Source organism: Neopelma chrysocephalum, unplaced genomic scaffold (genome assembly GCF_003984885.1).
Source record: "Neopelma chrysocephalum unplaced genomic scaffold, ASM398488v2 Primary Assembly neopelma1_61b, whole genome shotgun sequence".
NCBI classification, from domain to species: Eukaryota; Metazoa; Chordata; class Aves; order Passeriformes; family Pipridae; genus Neopelma; species Neopelma chrysocephalum.
In genome coordinates, this window is record NW_020897717.1 from 7,785,588 (window position 1) to 7,803,786 (window position 18,199).

Here is an 18,199-nt window from a genome sequence, read left to right on the forward strand (position 1 = left end):
TCCAAACTTTTAAAATCAATTTTTGACAGCTGATTTCATAAAAAGTTGGCTTCATTTGTCTGCTTCTCAAAAAATAGACAGTTGAAATGTCACACAAAATGGTTTCCTGGGTAAACAGGTAGTTTAGAATGTTCAGATGTATAGCAATCTGCTGTTGAGCATTTTCTCTGTCCTCTTGTGCAAATTCCCCTGCCCTTTTGTGGGCAGGAAGATAGATGGAAAACACACATTCTGTATTAAAAAACAAAAACTTCCTTTTTTGTGTATTCAACATCTTTTTATAATGAAATGCCTGTAAGCAGAATGTCGAAATTGAGAATGGAAACAGCAATGGCTTGCAGGCACATTCTAGCACTATGCTGCAATTGAGTGTGATTTGACAATGTGAAAATTCTGCTTGGGATTTGCAAGGCAGTAGAAATAAGTGTTATTAGGCCTTCTTATTAGTTGAGAAATAGTAGTGGAAAAACTGCCAGTATTTTTTCTATTTTAGGATGTTCTGAATAACAGTATCACAAAACAGTTATGACTGTATTATAATACAGTTACATGAACATAATACAGTTGAGACAGTATTTTTTAAGTTTTTCCTCAGTTTTTTTCCCCTATTTTAATTCCATGTAATGTTCATGAACTTTACATGAATTTTATGTAAAGTTCAAATATTCTATCCTCCAGTATAGTAAATTATAAAGGAAATCTTGTAGATTTGAATTCACTGGTCTAGCTCTCTGATGAAAATGACTACTGCAGGGAGGGTGGAAAGAAAATAATCTTTGACATCCTAAAGAATGCATTAAATTGGAACTGCTGAAGTCCATACAATTGCAACCAGGTCTGATGTGAACACTTCAAAATGGTGTCTTCCATACTGATTGGAACTCCACAAAGCAATCAAATAGAACGATCTATCAGAGACCAAGTTAGCAAATTTAGAGAGGAAAGCAGAGCACCAAGTGGGCTTTCCCTACAATATTTCAACAGGGTAGGAGTGATTTCTACAGGTGGGCTCTGTCTGAACAGATGACTGTGCAGATGCCAACACCTTTAAGATCATCACAATTTTTTCTTCCTCCAGACTCTTCTGTTGTTTATGAAGTCTCCCCCAACCCGACCAAAGCTTGCATGATCCAGGTCAGAAGTTTTTCTTACCTGTAAATCAGGTTAAAATGTACATGTACAGTCTCCGGAGGATTGTATTCCAGGAGAAGGTGTGAATTGCTTAGCGTGTCCATCATAAAAGGCATAAAGATGCTGTTGTAAAACTTGATTACACAGTGCCATGACAGCAGTCAGCAGTTCTTGGGTAAGAGTCAGTGTGGTTGCCCCAAGGATCATACAGCTGACCTGTCCTCCCACAGCCCCACATTGCCCCAAGTACCATTCAATGGGATGAATGCCATATGGATGTCAGTTTATGCCAGATTCTGCACAAATACTGCAGGGAAAGGAGGGAGAATCAGTGGATTATTCTTATCAGAACAAAGAGAGACAACACGCCTCAGAAAGTTAAAGAGATAAATGCACAAGCTGGAAGAGAAGCAGGGAAAAGCAGAATTGTCCTGTCAGCAGGCCACTTTAAAAGCAGATGTAAGGAACTCCCTTGTTTTCCTTTGAAATAAATGAAAAGCATATAGAAATTTGGGCATAGGTACACTGCTGATTTTACTTTCAGTCTTTGGCAACATTTTGTGCTTTAACTTAGAGTGACATCAGATAAATCTGCTTGTTGACTATGAATTTTATTCAGTATATAAAACAGGCCTATTAGGAGAAACAGTTTGCAATGGACTAAAAATAAAAAAAAAAATCTTTCAGCATATTCATGGTGTTAACTATAATTTTTCTCAGCAATTTGAAGCATTAGAGTATAGATCCTTTTTAAGTCATCTCTATATTCAACTAAAAATCAGATCGGAAATTAAAATAAAACACCAGAGTTATTGACTCTCAAATTCATTTTTGAATTGGTATATCCGGGCTACTCTACTTTTACCTTATTTTCTAGGCTTTCTGTGTTTGTTTGTCTTTCATTTATATGACATACATGAGACACATCAATGCACATTAGCCTCACATCACTCCTGTGAGAAGAAAAGTAACATTAAACTGATGGGGATAGATACAGAGACCAAAAACCAGGAGGAATTTAATCAGCATACTGCTAGTGTGACCCATGAGTTAGAGCGCCTGCTCTGCATGACCTCCAGCAAATCCAAGCACAAGGCCTCAGGGCATCTCAGCAAGTTTGAAAGTCACTGCAGCAGGAACACAGAATGTTCTGTGTCAGTCTGTTAGACACCAAATGCCTGAGTCCTCCTCACTTCTTTAATACAGGATCTTCCTTGAACAGTAATTGACTTCACTAAAACACAGAGACATATAAACCTGATGCATTGTTTGCGGTCTGGGGGCTTTATGTGTGTGTGTTTCAATACTTCAAATAACAGCAGTTCTTAATATATTTCTTCTAAAAAAATATTTCCTTTCAAGGATGAAACAAGTTGATCTCTTCTGCAATGATCATCAGATATCTGTATGTGCAACCCCTCTGTTTGTGTGAGTAGGTTGAAATGGTAGCATGCTTTTCACTTCATTGAGATGTTACCTTTTGATCTCCATTCAAATGTAAAGAAATTACTATAATCTATGATTATGGTGTGCTATGACTTGTTTCTGAGAGTGAAGTAAAGACTCAGGGTTCTCTTGAGCCCTTCCTCCTGCTGAGAATGTCTGCTTTGGAAAATACTTTTCACCTACAAGTTCCATAACAGTAGTAGAAAAGATCATCAGGTGAGAAACAAAAACCCTTTGAGGGAACTATTTACAATATGGCTTTGTACAGTCTCATTAGTCTCTGTGCTACTCTAGTTTATTTCTGTTGAAATCACAGCTGTCAGTGGTTAGACTAATAGAGGACTGAATTATGCAGTATGCAAAAAGGAGGGACTGATTATCTGCAAGGGCAAGGAAATTATACCATACACTTTATTTTGAAGGCAAAACAGGCAGTTGGGCTCTACATTTGACAGTGTCTGCAACATAGAACTACCATGTTTATATGATTCCTGGTATACTAGCTACCTACACTTGCTAGCTGTATAATCAAGAACAAATGGCAAAATCAAGTGAGGGTGTGAAAATTAGAGCTGTTGCAACGTGGATATTTTGGGTTGTTCCAGAAGTCTGTCTTATCCTTGTGTGATATGTGACAGCCAGACATAGCCAGGCAACCTGTGTGTGTCGCCACTGTGATGGGCAGAACTCTTTGATTTACAGGAGAAAAAAGAGTTTTAAAAGATATTATCCTTTTTGAGAATATTTTATTGAAGTGTCACTTTAAAGGATTGGGTTGGATTGCTTAAACAAAATAGAAACCTCCCCCTAAATAATTATATTTTTCCAGAACAAAAGTGGTTAGTTGAGAGTTCTGTCTTCTCAGGACCTTTGTTTAGTAGTTGCAAGAAAACTCTCCGAGCAAAGACTCGGAAAACAAATGCTGTGTATCCAAGTCTGTCTAGGTTTCCACTGCACACCCAGCTCCATATTATCCTAGAACTTGCATATTATTAAAGAAAAGTATAAAAAACCCTAACTTTTTCTTTGTGTGTACAATCCTGAGACATTTCAGCAAGGCAATCCGTTAGAAATGCTTTCTTATTTTGCTTTTTTTGTTTCAAAAGTTCTAAGGAAGAAAGATTTTTCTCCTGCAGTTGAACAGAAACCTGCACAAAGCACAGCCTGTTCGCAATAGAAAGAGCCAAAATTCAACTCAGGTGAACTCCTCCTATGTGCACACTGGGTGACTTGTTTTGCTCTGCAATAGAGGAAAGCTGTCATGTAGGGCAGCGAGAACTGCCTGGTTTCTTGTCTTTAAAGCCAGCTGTGAGGTCAGTCAGTTGCCCTTCTAGTACTGCTGTAACAGAGCTGTTTTTAACATATAGGAAATGTTAAATATTAAAGGTATTTGTCCTCCATGAGTAGAGGTAATAAAACACAAAGAAACAGAAGATTTCCTGCAGTCCTTCTTCGCAAGGGTGGCCCAAGTGGGGCTAAGGGCAATCTGGCTGTGCAAGAGGCATTAGGGACTGTTTCAGCAGGGGATGCTTTGGCAGGGATGCCTGTGGCCTGACTCCACAGCTGGGACAGACAGAGCAGGAAACACCGCCTTCATAGCTACTGTCAAGTCTGCTTCTGGAAAGAGTATAGGTGTACCTAGAGTGTCCTTTAACAAAAGCAAACACCCCCTCCCCAAAAAATGACAATAAAAGATTTTAATATCAGAATACACCTTAGTCATGACAGGAACTCTTTCTGATTGGTTTGAGCACCCAAAATGGCAGAATCTGCAGTCCTAGACTAGGCGGAACGCTACATTGCCCTGTATGTCTTGTATGTTTACCATACCAAGTCTTGAAAGGCTCGGAAAGCTTGAAGAAGAAAAAAGCTTGAAAACTTGCAGGTCTTTACTTTGGAAGGTTTTGACTAATGGTTTACAAAGAGCAGACAGCCTATTACACTCAAAGAACTGTTTCTTTTATCAATAGAATGAAGCATTTGCAGGGCTAAAAAAAAAAAAAAAAAAAGAAAATGTTTAGGTGTGTAGACTCCCTAAAGTCATATTATCTTTTGTCAATGATTTGTGCAGCCCCATTTCTCTTGACACCTCCAAGAGGCCTCTCTTGAGCTGTTCTTTTTCCTTATGGATCCAATAGCCAAAGCAATACATTCAGACAGTAAACATCCCAATTAGCAAATACTACTACGAAATTATTATGGAGCACTTCTCTTTTCACTGTGTTACAACAATAAAGTCTGACATGCTGCAGTTCTGAAGAGCTTTATGTCAGGTATCTAGCAAAACATATAAAACTCAAATCTAACTGTGGAAAAGTTTGTAGTAGCTGATGTTTATGTCTGACCTTTTTATGTACATTAAAATCTGGTTTAGATCATTGTGTAGAAGATTTTATGCTTTCTTATGACCTCATATAGTTAGATTCTTAATATTTAGTGTTTTACAGGGAGAAACATAAACAAATAAAATTGAATTTCCCTTGCTCCTTTTCTCAATATACTTCCAAGTAATTTTCCCACTGCTTAAATGAAAGATACTGAATACATATGTCTGTGTTGTAAAGAAGATGCATGACTTATTTGGAAGGGCCACCATCTCACTTTTTGCTTATTCAAACACTGGCCAGTTCTAGTCTAGATTTTGATATAAGCCTCAGGGTCATTTATCCCATCACAGTACTATAAAATTCTCCTACATCTGCACATTTTATATATATGCAAGTACACACACACACATGTATATGTTGATATATGTGTGTATGCTTTTGTTTATATACCTTTAAATAGATGTATGTAAAAGCTCTATGAAGTACAAGACGACCATCTTGTTCAGCTTCAGTTGGTCAAACAGAGTTTATAGGGTTTGTGAGAAAATCAAAGTCGAGTATAGTGCTACAAAATCTCCTTTCTGGTTTCTTTCTTCTGGCTCCCAAACTTCATTTGTTGTCGTGGTCCATCTTTGTTCTAGTTTTGCAGCCTATAACAGAGCATGGGGTGGGTGAGAAGTCAAGAGAATGCAGGACTTAGTACAGTGTAACAAACTGAAATGTCAGAGATGTGTGTCACAGAGCCTGTGACAAAAGCAAAATTACACCCTCGGTTAGACAATAGATTTTATACACATCCACATCCTAAGTGCATGAACCCCCAGAATGTCACCACTGACATCCTCGTTTGCTCTCCAAAGCCCAAATGCACTAAGTAACATAATATGATCTAAATCATGGAGGAGTTTAAAGCATTATCCTTGTTGATATTGCTGCACTTTGGGTTAAAATTTAACCTTAGTGAGACAGAAATTCATTGTCAAGAGAAGACACATGACTGTTACAACACATAATATGCCATGAGAACCACTTTGCATGGAGGCACACAAACAGTTCCCAGTTACAGCTTACCAATATAAGGATGTGCATTTATCACAAATGGCTTCCACCCATCTGACCAAGCCATGGGTAGGGAGTGCAGCTGAGCTGCCACCAGATGGCTGCACTAGCAGGAGCCAGCCCTGCCAAGCCAGCCAGAGTGCTGGATTGCATGACTGCCCTCACATGAAATCAGCAAGTTTGCTTCTCATAATGTAAAAGCAGAAAATTGTACAAACTAAAGGATGTTGGGATTATGCAAGATACGTGAAATCTAACCCAGTGAATCCCGGCAATTCACACTGGTGTTTTTACACCATCGCTGCACAGAGGGATTTAGTCCTAACTGTTTGAAAAGTTTGTTAATTAAAAATTGTTTGAATGGGACAATGAGAAAAGGTGGTGAATGATGGCAGCAGAGCGCATGTAGTGCACCTTCTGATAATCGAGGCCAGCAAGAAAGCTTTTATTTGTCAAAGAGCTTATTCAGCACAGTTAAGCAATGGGTAAACACTACACCTACTGTATTTGTGAAGAGCATGTTTCAATGGGACCCCTGGTGTGTCAGCAGGCTTATTCACAGAACTTAATGAGTGTAAATTGGTATTTGCTAGTGTAAAATACTTTCCCATATACAGAGAAAAAGAACTGATCTTTTAATTGATCTTTGAACTGCGTTAGGATTGACAGTCCTGAGATGCCAGTGTGCAAAGTTAATTAAGTTGTCAAAGACATTTTAAGAAGCTGAGCCTGGTTTTGTTTGAAGGTCTTTGTCATTCACAAATTTGAGAGAGTCACTGCAAAGCTGTCACTGATGCTGGTGTAAACAGAATGAAAGAGAGGCAGTGTTATCTCTGTCAGGATTGTTCTTTGTTGTGTGTGAGGATCATCTTATTCTGGCTCTCACAAGACTTCTATATGATGCCAGGACTACAAGCCCACTTAAGTCTATAAAATTTAAAAAATAAATCTGCTAGCCAATGGAGGTGAGGGAAGAAAATGGACAGAGGAATTTTGTGCCATCTTCTAAATTTGATGTGTGTTTAGCAGGGGGAAGGAGAAAGGGAACTAATGCAATTAAAACAAAAGAAAATTATTAAAATTGCACGTGTACCTAGCTTTTTGTAGGTAAGGCCCTAAACATGCATTCCTTGAACGTTTCCAACCTCTGCTTCCCTCTTCAGTCCTTCCATTTTTAAAAGAATGAAATTTGGTGGACTTTATTCAATTACTACAAAGATTTTCAGAATGTCTTCCAAAGCAGCCCTAATACTTCAAAACTGTATCAATTTTATTTCTAATTGCGTGTGAATGAGTGTGACTACAGGGTTGTACCCTGTGAGAACAACCACTTTTGTGTGTAATAATAGTTGTCAGTTTGTGGTTGGACACAGTTATCCTCAAGGGAGAGTCTCTTCTCTCTGATGGGTACAGTAACTCTTTGGTTTTGTTGTCCTGTCTATTAAAGATAATTTTGACTGAATGATTGTGGGAAAAAAAAGGAATAACAAAAATAATGTGTCAATCCTTCAAATTCTTCATATGCAGAACTTCTTCCAGATCACAGGAGCCCAGTGAAGAGTAGGTTTACAAGGTTTCTGATGAGATAGAGCTGGTATATCAGTAATAATGGAAGAAGAAGTTTTCTCAGAGAAAGTAAAATGCCAGAAAAATGTAAGAAATATTAGAAACCAATTTTTTTTCAAGTCAGAGGTATAAGTACAATAAAATTACAGGATTAAAATGAAAAACAAATATTCTGAATAATTGTTTTCCAGGTGTGCCACTAATGAATGAAGATTTAATTTCCCAAATTTCTCATCACATGACCCACCTTTAGAATGGAAGTATTTTTGTGAGGGGGCTGATTGTTTCAATGACAAAAAAAGTTTTGTAAAGATGTTAATTTTATGAATGCTTGCTTGTAGAGAGGGTCTGAGGTAATTCTTGCAGGAAAATGCAAAAGTCACAGGGAATGTGTTTTGTTTTCCTAGATAACAAAGAGCCACCTCACCATGATAATGTGAGAAAGAAGGTTGTGGTGTTCTTTTTCACATACATTAACAGATCAACGCTGTTACATGTCTCAGTGAATACAACTTACGAAGGATGTTTGAAACACAATCTTTGGACAGTCTCACTTAGAAATGAATTTAACACCTTCAGATAATACAAGTCCCTTGAGCTCCAGGAGATCAATGAATTCATGTAGGTGGAGGCTGCTGGTGATGCACAGCAGGAGCTGTTTCCCAGATGTATCACTGATTAGCAGGAATCTCACCTTGCCAAGCCTTTAAAGCCTTGCAGAAAATGCACCAATTAAGTGTTCAAATCCTTCAGCCTTAAGCCATATGTCAAGGAAAAATAATTCACTGGCACAGGGCTTTGGGTCAAGCTTCTTAGCCCAGCAGTTGATGTGATAATGCTTTAGCATTGTGCTGCTTGCCCACCCAGGAGGAAGGAGAGGGAGACCTGGCTATTGTTTCTCTCTAAAGTAGTGCTCTGAAGAATATGAATGTAAGTGTGACTCATTAATAATCTCAATTTTAAAGAAAGATGATGGAGGAGGAGTGTTTAAAGTATTCTTGGCTCAGTGAGTATTCATTGAAAAAGCACTGCTCTGCCTCAGAGGTCTGCCTGCAGTTCAGGGCTCTTGCTGCCCTGAAACCTCTAATTGCACCAAGTAAGCTGTGCGTTTTATGGGTAGATTTTGGAGAATGAGCAAGGGAATCACATTTGTTTATGGAAAGTAGCAGTTGATTTCTAAAGAGTTGGAAGAGAATATATAAGTGTTCACTGAGGATAGCTGCATGTCTAGCTGCAGACTAAATTAAGACAGTCACTAATAGTCCATGAAATGCTGGAATTGCAGGGCAAGATTGACTACCTCTGCCTCAAGTATACTGTCTGCAGAATGAAGTTGCTAACCTTTGAGGAGAAAAACCCAGAAAAGGTGGCTGAAAACTCATGCTCTGAGGTACAAGAAGGGGCCCCACTTTTCTGAACTGTAAAATTTGTTGCTTTTTGCAGCACAGAAAGGGCAAGCACCTGGCCACATTAGTCATTGCAATGTTGCCGTCTGAAGCCCCTCATGCAAATCTCAGCATCTAGACAGTCTTAGACCCGCCCTGCAGAGAGGTGCCACAGCCTCAGCTCTAAGGAGCAAGAAACTCAAAGGCTTCATTGAAAAAAGAAAGCTAGAAATATTTCAGTTACCCTACAACAGAAGACACTTGCTTCTGCATTAAGATGGATATTGGAGGTTCAAATATCACAAGCCACCTCTTCCCTGTACACCCACCCTGGTCTCACAGCTCAGCATCCCTGAAGAGACATGGGTCAGGGTAAGAAAGACAATGTAGCAGGACAGGGAGCTGAAGGTGGAGATACTGAGTTTTAGACCTATAACCTAGTTGATAGAGCAACCTCTCCCAGAGCTCATATATGTCCCAGGAACAAATTTCCTCTGAAATATGTAGCAGTGCCAAGTGTGAAATACATATATGTGAAAGGTTAAAAAGAGAGTAATGTAAATTAGGCACAGACATAGAATACAGAGATAAGATATTATGAACAAATAGTGGATATGAGTTTGTTTCAAACTGAGTTTCTCCACCTGCCTATAGTTCTGTCATATATATGTCCAAAATACTGGGCATGGTTTTGCTTTTACAAGGTTTCTGTATAAATGTTTATGTGCTGTGAATTAAATCATGCACTTAAAGAGGGAAGAGGATGAAATGGAAAACTTGCTAACCGTAATGATGGATGTATTGCTCATTACTCATACTAATGAACGTCCAGTCCAGGCAGGAAGTTTCCATCCAGTAAATGTATCTCTCTGAAAATTTGCCAGTTAGAGGTAAAGAAAAATGTTACTTTTGCCATTTTGAATTACTTCTTGAGGGGTTCTGGACTCTTGCTGCAAAAAGAATAAAGAACCTACAATATTAAGAAACAAAGGACAACTGGCATAATCTGAGCTCAATGAACCAAGCTTCTCTTTCTGCCTTTCTCTATAACCTGTTCTACCTCCTGGTCTATCTGCTAGAAGTCTTTCATAATGTGTATATCTATCTTACTTCATTAAAACTGAAATTGTCAATTAGCAGCTAAGGTAAAAGCTTTGTCAACCTCTCACCTGAAAATGTGAGCAGTCCTCTCTGTTATATATTTTATTTATTTCAGTACTTTGGAAGATAAGCAAGAGCTGTATCTTCAGTCAGCCCCTTTGTTTATGCTAACATCAGCTCTGCTAGACAGCTGCTTTAAAATAATAATTTAGATCTTGTATTTTGTCTGTTAAAGTGAATATTTTCAACACACCATTTAGATTATTTTTTCCCAAAGCTGTGTGAATTGACCCATATATATAAGTATTCTTTGGCTATATTTTTTTAAGAAACCCATAGTAATTTCCACCTCTGTATTAATGTGTATTTATATGGTATCTTCACATCAAGAATTCACAGGAACAAATAAATACTTTCTACTCATTCTTCTATGAGCCATCTTTTTGTTATACACATACAAGGGGAGCCTGTTCTATGAGTAACTCTTAGGTGAGAAGGACTAGGTGGGACCAGGCCAGGTTTCACACATCATTAAACTCTTTTAATAAATTGATAAAACTCCACCCTACAAGAAGTTGAATTCTTTGCCCAGACTTCTACTGGAAGATTATGGAAGAACTAGAGCTCCCATTTGTCTGTTTTTCCACAGACATTTCCTGTTTTTCTACCTGATTTTTTTTCTAAGACCAATTTGCAGATTCCTTTTGATGTTTTTTTCGGGATTTCTGGCTGTCTGGCAGTCTGAACAGAGTACTGCTCACTTCTACCCGTTTTCAGGCATTACTACAAAGTCCACACTAATCAGCTACACAGAACTGATGCTGTAAGTATTTTAACAATCATAAAAATAATCATCATCCTGAAACTGCATTCATCTGAAGACCTCAAATGCTCAGCTAGTACAGGACCTTGAAGCAGAACGCCTCAAAAGGGTTATCAGGGAGGGGGGATATATGGCAATCACATCAGTGACTGTGTGACAGATACTCTTAGGAGATGTTCTGTGTTGTTACAAAATTTGGTTTGAGGAATATGCATAGTCATTCTTCACTTTTACTCTTTCCTTCAAGACTTGAATTTAAAGGATCTGTTTTTTAAATCCCTGCAAATGTATTTGATTACAGACCATTGCCTGATGCTCTTGCACTTCTTTCCAGGCAGTTTTCAAAACCTGTCCTGGACAGTTTGCCTGTGCTGCTCAGCTTGCTCTGGGATGGTCACTGGGCTACCTCACGCACTGAGCTGGGAGTGCGAGTACCTACAGATTATGGGGATCCACTGCACACAACTCTCGGGAGGGGGACTTTGCACCAAATTTCTATTGCTACAGGGGAAGACCAGCATCTGTCATGGTGTATAGGAAGAATACCAACAGCCAGATTGAACAAGACATGGGGAGCTACAGGGAAACTTTGGTAAAAATGAAGGAGTTGACTCGAAGAAAAGTCATAAAGAAGCATGAAGATTTGCAACTGGCAGGAAAGACCTTGGGGAAATAACAGCAGCCTCTAAATTATGTCTGATGAGCCATTTTATCAATGAGAGGGTGTGTTTGGTTTGTTCTCTTACTCCATAGCAAAAGTTTTAAACAGATACAGAGCAAAGTATATGCTGGCCTCTTTTGTTGATCATGCATGAACTTTTTCCCCCAGTTGATAGGGCACAATATATGCAGGCAAAAATATGTGTGTTTGTATGTATCAATCCACATGAGGTTGGAGAACACTCTGTTACTGATATATACAGGGCAAAATTCTTAGACAGTAGCAATAGCAAGATTAGAGCTAAGCAGAAGCTAAAATATGATGAAAAAATAAATTAATGGAAGGTAAATCTTAGGTCCACATGTATTACTGTTGAAACTGTGTACGCTGCTGTTATCTAGAAGTGAAATTTGGACTTAAACCAGGCCTGGGCATGGGATCACTTTTCTGTCAAATTTGGCAGAGCACATGATGCTGAGTTTACTCTGGCTGTGTGCTTTCCTGATACTTTTATGCTGGCAGTGTGGTGAAAGTTGGTACCTGATTAAGCTTGAAGCCTGTTGCTGCAAAGATAATCCATCAGAAGCTGCACTGGTGAAGCGAGCTTTTGTCATCCGTCTTTGATGTCAGAAGTAAGAAAGGTAAAGGTCAACTTTTGCAATAGAACCATGGCTGAAGCTGGTGACTTCTGGCCTTCACCATCTACCCCGCATGCGGGTCTGAAGCTTTAGTGAAAGAGCTGCTGAATCTCTGAACTATCTAGCATTTCTGCCTTTTTTTTTGGTGGGGGGGGAGTGGTCAAAACTTGGTCTGAGCAGCTTTTTGAGAAGGCAAATGAAAGAGTTTGAAACTTGAGGCAAGCAGTGCTTCTGGTGCAAAGCATTCTCCAAGAGGAAGATATCCTTTGTTTTCTAAAGATAGTCAGATGCTATATTCACCTGATGTTCACAGAAAGATTTTTACAATGTTGGATTGCCTTCAAAAAAATAGTTTGAATCTAGGTCCCAAAGGTTTTGTTGTAAGCCTCAGTGGTTTGCAACTGCAGCAGGGCTTCATATACCAAAGGCCATAAACTGGCATCAGGAATTATCTGAGCTCAAAGAAGGACCTGAGCACTGGCCTGAAGTGATTACAGTGATCTAAGGCAGGTACGAGGCAGACAGCCTCCTTCTGCCACATCTGGAACTGGCACGTTGTCTTGCATTTGGCTTGAGAAACAGGAGGCTGTTAATAACACAGCCATCAGGTAACAAATGCAGAGGATATTGTGGCCTCAGCAGGAGGAAGGGATGAAACTCCCCATAAAGCTAAAGATGTGAGAAGGTATTTTTGGGAAGGTGCCCAGTTATCCAGACTCAGTAAAGAGTCAGATAAGACTCCATGGCTTCATACAACCGTAACAAAAAATAGCTTGCAGGCCTTTAATGGGAGACAGCCAACTTCACTTCCATCAGCATCAGTTCAGCCTTGCGTAGGTTCGGGCTGAGCTCTATATTTGATTAAAACTGGCAGGCAGGAGGAGTTTCATGTTTCGTTTTTGTAGCCAAAATTTCTGCTGTACTTTCAGACAATCATACATAGTGCTAATAGAAACAGTGTAGAGATTTTTTAGAAGTAATTGTTTTAATTTTAAGCCGTTCATTGCCTAAAACTTCCCAAGTCATTCATTGCCTGAAGCTTTCTTTGTCATTGAACTCCACTTTATTGATGTAGAGCTTCAGTTTAATTTTTCTCCTCACAAATTCTTGTGCAGTCATTATGATTGTGTAGCCACAGTTGCAAAGGAGGTAGTCAAACTTGTGCTGAGTTCATTTAATTTCTTAGCACATGTGCAAGAATTCTGGTCCAACCCAATGACTACCTCATTTTCTTACATTCTTGAGGAATGTCCCATCCCATAAAAGACTGCTGCATGTGAATTACGAGTACTGACCTGAGAGCATCCATCAGGCCTTGGTTTAGATGGTATTCATCCTGCAGACTTACATGTTCAGAACTTTATTCCTGCTTTCTCTCCACTGCTAACTTCTGGCACTTCTAAGTGAACTGTTTATAATCCTAACTGCAAAATGCAGTCTCTGTATTAAATATGTATTAGGGTATGTAAATTGTACATATGCACTTACAGAGGTATGGACATTTGTTTTAAATACAGTTTTATGCTTTTTAACAAATTGCAGTTGTGATGTTAATTTCGGTTGCTAAGGTATCAGATTTAGTACACTCTGTATTATAAAACTTAAGTTCTTATACCCTTTTTGGGTAACAAAACCAGGACTAGTCTATTGCCATCTCTGCTATATTTCTTATGTCCCTCGGCTCAGGTTGCCTTCAAATCACTCTTCTTCCTGACTCAGAGTAAAGCAAACCCACCACACTTGATCAAATAAAAGCTATTTTCAGGTGTCAGAATACAGAACACTAAACAGTTTGAAAAATGAAGCTCTTCTGACTAACTGCTGCAGTAGTTGCACTGTCCAGGAAAACATCTACAGTCCAATCTCAGGGTACAAGCTTGACACAAACACAGAATAGACCTGTGAGCACCACAGGAGACAGCTACTGATTAATTTGTTCTCCATCTTCTTCACTGGTGTAGCAGGCAAAAGTTCAGGCTTTGGGTGTGAGCTGTGCATCAGTGTCCTACTCTAAAAGCAGTCTTCTAGGGACACAGCAGTACAGGGTACCCAACTGTCCTCCTGATGTTCTTCCTCCCAAGGACAGGGACTTCAAAGGTTTCTACTGCCGTTCATAAAGGAGGTGATCTGCCTCTGAGCCTGGGATCAGATCAACCTTCCGACGGGGGAGAGGTCTGAAGCAAAAGTCCAGGGACATGTTCAGTGTTGCGAAGTAAACCAGATCTTTAGACAGTGTTGTTTAAAAAACAAAATGAGGTTTCTGCAGTGGGTCATATTGCAGCTCCACTCTTCCCAATTCACAATTACTTTTGTAATTACAAAAATTTACCAGAGCAGCTTCTATGTACACTCCAAAATAATTGACTTATAGTAAAACAGAAGATGGCAATTCAAGTAGTTCCTTGTTATAAAATGAAAAAAAGAGGACTGAACTAGAAAAAATATAATATTTTGAGCAAATATATTTCTGCTTAGAATTCAGAATTTCTACATGTGAATGGAAAAAATAGCTTTTTTATCCCCTTTCACTGCAGATTATTATACCAATTTCCCTGGGGTTTGTTTGTATCTACTTCTTACTGAATAGGTAATTGTTCTGATAGATAATGAGACTATATTCTGGTAACATCAGCAGATTTTTGTGAAGTCTGAAATCCTGATAACCGGGACAGTTATCTCATATTGCATATATTTTTGAAATATGTAAAGTTTTCTTCAAATACTGGCTGGCTTGTGGCTTTGATTCCATAAATGAAGCTGTGTATTCAGCTGTTTATACCTATGAGTAGTTTTTGATAGCTGTAGATGATACTACATGAAGAAACAATTCTGTCCTTAAAATGTGACTCTAATAATCACTTTATCTAAGTCTATATTTATTGTTTCCTGTTTAATACTTACTGAATTTACCCACTTTTCAGCTGAAAACTTTCAGTTTTCCAAACTAAAAACTCCCCCAGCTCTCCATGAGCTCTTTTTATTTCACGCATCATCACTGACAGTAATGATAACACAAGACAAATTATACTGCTAACTCTATCTCTGTAACATCAGCTGTGGTTAGCATATGCCTTCAGCAACATCTGAAAAACCACATTGGTTTGCAGTGTGCTTGTTGGGCACATGAGATGGTGAGCTTGACTTGACTGCCAGATCTTTGTGGATTTGAAACTGAAAAACACCTCAGTTTGCCAACTGAGCAAATACTCTAATAGATGAGATGTAATGAACCTGCATCCATGAATTCTGTAGCTGCTCAGGAAATTTTGGCAGTCAAACCCCACTCCAAGTTTGACTTTCATAGCAGATGATATTAAAAACATGACAAGCATTTTGGTCAGGGTTTTTTTAATGTTGAAATCAAATAGTTTGGAGATCTTTTGTAATGATTTGATACAGGAATATAACAAAATCTCTCTAGAGAATACTTTCATCATATTTATTCTCATGTCCTCTCTCTTGTTCTTCTTATAAGTTTTCTTTAAACGTCATTGCCTGTTACTTTTTAGGTTCTTTTTATATGCCAGTCAATCAAGCAATAGTTCATTTAATTAATGAGAATTAACTTGAATTTCAGGTAAGGTAATACCAGTCCAGTCAGCCAGAGCTACACATTATGATCTCAGGGACACTAAGGGATTTTCTTTTTGTGAGTTTCTGCTTCTTTAAAAGATCTGGCAGCATGTTAAACCAAAGGTTTTCACTTTCAGTCCAATGAAGTCTTTGGATGTTATTCCAGGATTTCCTGTGTGCACTACATGGCAAGAGATGAAGTCTGTAAATTGTATTCAATTAAACAGATCATCTAATTGAGAACACAAAAATAAGTGTGTGGCGTGTATTTGTACAGCAATCACTGCAGCCTAATCAATCCCTCTAGTTAAAAAGCACCGCAGATTTTGCTGTATATTTAGGGATGAGCTGGCAAGAAATCAGGTTCATGATGTATTTCAGTATCCCAAAAATCTATAAAGAAAGTACCAACCAAGAAAAAAAAATATTTCTGTGGGTGGAAGTTTTTTGTTTGCCTTCAAAGGTGCAGTCGTTATCATTTACCCTGACATCTTGTGTTCAAACACTGGCAGGGTCAAGCTTAAACAATGGGAAAACTGGTTGTAAAGGCTGCCCATTGCCGTGTTTCCCCTTAATGTGAAAAGTGAACTACTACAAATGGGTGACTTGTAAGTTACTTGTTAGGGTAGTAACTCTTGCTGACAAATGAGCTCTGAGTTGGATGGGGAGGAAGAAAGGGGAAGTTCCCTGATCTCTTTTGTCTCAGTACAATGTGCTGGATTTAATAGAGGCTGGAAAGGCTGAGCAGAACACTGCTGGTTTTTTGAAAAAAAAAGTAATAGTTTATTTCTAGTGGAGTTGAGCCAAAACAAGATATAGTATTTCTCCTACTTTTTTTTTTCTTTTCTTTTTTTTTTCTTCTTCCAGAGCAACATTAAAAAGCAGATAGCCATCACTGCACAGAGTTTATCATTTTCCACCTGCATGGATGCTTTCTCTTGGGCTGTCCTGTTGTAATCCTACCTTTTGTCTGCCAAATAGAACTAAGTTAGAATACTTTTCTGCTGATTTGGCAGGATTAAGAAATAAATTAAAGTACCCTGACTGCCTGGAAATCTTGTTTTACCAGCTGCTTGCAAAAATCTACTAATGATTACATTTTAAGTCCTGTTAGCACTTTGGGTTCAGCAGGTTAAGCCTACTGGACCTAGTGGCATCGGAGTCATGTGTCTCCTGTATCTGAGACATCAATGTTTTATAGCAGGTTGGCTTAGCAATAAACAGTTAAAAAAGAACATCACTTTACACCTAGTTCTATTAAACATACAGTACTACCTTGCCGATGCATCTAAAAGCTAAGTAGTCCCTCTGGCAGCCATGGCCACTTCCCGCCAAGCTCAAACTGTCATGTGAGCTCATATAAATCTGTTCCACTTGTGGAAAATGAAAATATCAAGAACCATGAGAAAATAAAATGTACTTAGGAAATCATTTTGCCATCCATGAGGGGTTACTTCATTAAATTCAAACATATCTGTGCACATATTTCACTTAAAATCAACTTAAGAGTATGATGATTTAAAAAAGCGGTAAAGAAAATAAAGCAAATATGATGACCAGAGATCCTTAAAAATATTTTTCTCCATTATTTTGCTACAGACTCCATTTTGGTTGGATCATTACTTCACATGTGTGAAGTGCTGGGAATGGGCTGTAGTATTTGATAAAGTAAAAGTACATGGTGTTTTGTTCATGAGGAATTAAAATAAAAAACAAGACAACTAATTCTATCGGAAAATTTGGTGCAAAAATTTATTTCTTTAATCTAAGCAAATTTACATGAGCTTACTCAGACTCCAAGTTCAAAGTCTGTCTTGGATGACTCCACACTCAAATTCTCAGACTGTAATGTTTGATTAGGACTGGACAAATTAGATGTAGTTTGTGCTGGAAAATCTGTTTTATTTCAAAGCAGCTTTGCCAAAATCATTCAGTAACTGCAATATCTTTTCTTTATGAAATTAACCCGACTCTTTCATTGGAACTCTTAAATATCTGATTTTCATAACCAGGATCAGTTTGGGTATTTTTGAGAAAACTGAGTAACCTTTGCCAAAAACATTTCCTGATGGCTTACCCTTTCAGAATATTTTAGGCATTCCTTTAGGTTTTAAGATACCCCATGGCTTACTGAGGCCCACACTGATGATTATCAGTTGAATGGACCTGTCAGGAGAGATTTTGACCCATGGAAACAAGGACTTCCTACGGAATAGATAACAAAACCCAAAGGTTCATCCAGTCATCTCTGTTTCTGTAGCTTACAGTAAACAAAGGAGCAATGTGGGCTGGCTGATTAGTACCTCTTTTCTTCCATTTTTTCCATTTGAATTACTTATGGAGGGCTGGGTTGATAATCTGGTTGGCCTTCTGTAATTAGAATGCTTTTCTCTAGATCAGAAGTGAGATGTCTTAATTTGCTGCCAGGATTAAATGACAGCCATTCCTGCTGGTAACTTTCTACCAGTACAGCAAATGACTGCTTTGAT